Raw genomic sequence first — 1,621 nt, 5'->3', positions numbered from 1 at the left:
CACCTCTCCCGTTAAAGTTGCAGGTATTGTCCCTTGGATCCATCATGCAGGGTGAAGACAGCATACCACACAGACTCAAAAAACGCTGAGTGGACTGCACAGAGGGACCCCGCTGACCCTCCAGAGACTAAGACCATCCTTAAGAAGAAGGGAAAGAAGATCCTGGACGAGCCCCTTCAGGATGAAGCCACATAATCAACTCCTGCTGCTTGGACTCATCAACGTGATTTTGAATTTAACTTCCGTTTCAACTCAGGACAATGTTTGCATCTCATGGGCACATTCCTATGCAGACTTCCACAACACTTCCAACTGCTGGGTATGTGGGCCTATGCCTCTATCAGTGATGGATGGACTTCCTTGGTGGTGTCACTGCTCTGCTAAGGAGATATTAAACCACTCTGCTCTTTTCTGGGATGACGAAAAGAGACTTTCTCTTGTCAATCATAAACTCTCCTTGCTCTCTTGGTATAAGACCTACAGTCAATAGACTCAGGTCATGGGGTTACATTTAATATAAATGCCAGTGTAACAAAAGCCTAACCTACAACAAGCCCCGGTAAATCTACCTTATTTACATGCTAGGTGGACAAGATCTGTGTTTCAATGGTATGAGTATATTGCTGCCTTATTCGTACCCTCTATAGGGACAACAGATATTATGATTAAAGTAGAGGCCTTGACTAATTTCACAAAACAGGCCCTCCTAGATAGAACAAAAGCCATCCAAGCCTTAAATGAAGAGCAAATCCAAATGAGAAAAGCGGTAAGTCATAATAGAATGGCTTTGGACATACTCACAGATGCTCAAGGAGGAACCTGTGCTATAATTAAGGTTGAATGTTGTGTATACATTCCTGACTTATCTAGCAATGTATCAACTGTTTTAGATGACAGAAAAACCAGGTAAGAGCAATGTCAAATGAAAACATTCCTTTCTGGACTTCGGTCCTATCTTGGATGAAGGGCCATTGGAGGAAAACTACATTTACCACTGTTATAGTTGCCTTGATAGTGCTGCTTTGTGGACCCTGAATTTTACAATGTATTATGATACAATGTATCAACAATGAAGGTTGATGTCATTCTCCCAAATTGGTGTTCAGAGAGCCAGGGTGCAATATATCCCTATGAATGATGCTCATAATATGAGTTAAGAGCATCAAGAGTGCGGAATGAAGGAGAAAACAGACAGAGCTGGACTCCATCTTAGGCCAGCCTGTGAACGTTAGGCTGCACACATCGTCACCCTCCCAATGGACTCTGAACTTTATGCCCGGTGTCTATAGAAGTGGGATACCAATGGAAAACCAGACCCCCCGGATAAAAGAGCCTCAGGACTTGTACTTGGACTCTCCATTGCCTAAAAGAATATGCTAATTATCTCTGTAACAGAACGAAGTTGTAAATTCCATTATGTTTATCAGGATATGACCACAGGCCTATTGATAAATCAATTCAGTTCAGTTCAGTCACTCAGTCCTGTCTGACTCTTTGCAACCCCATGAATCGCAGCACGCCAGGTATCCCTGTCCATCACCAACTCCCGGAGTTCACTCAGACTCATGTCCATCGAGTCAGTGATGCCATCCAGCCATCTCATCCTCTGTCGTCCCCTTCT

General features: G+C 43.6%; 1 pseudogene; it reads left to right on the top strand.

Annotated features, from left to right (window-relative positions):
- The window catches only part of LOC104990086, a 1,460-nt pseudogene extending 324 nt beyond the window's left edge, over positions 1-1,136 (top strand).
- The last annotated feature ends 485 nt before the right edge of the window (positions 1,137-1,621 follow it).

This window comes from Bison bison, unplaced genomic scaffold (genome assembly GCF_000754665.1).
Source record: "Bison bison bison isolate TAMUID 2011002044 unplaced genomic scaffold, Bison_UMD1.0 scf7180017864168, whole genome shotgun sequence".
NCBI classification, from domain to species: Eukaryota; Metazoa; Chordata; class Mammalia; order Artiodactyla; family Bovidae; genus Bison; species Bison bison.
Note: the sequence above shows the minus strand (reverse complement) of the source record. Positions and strands in the feature narration are given on the sequence as shown.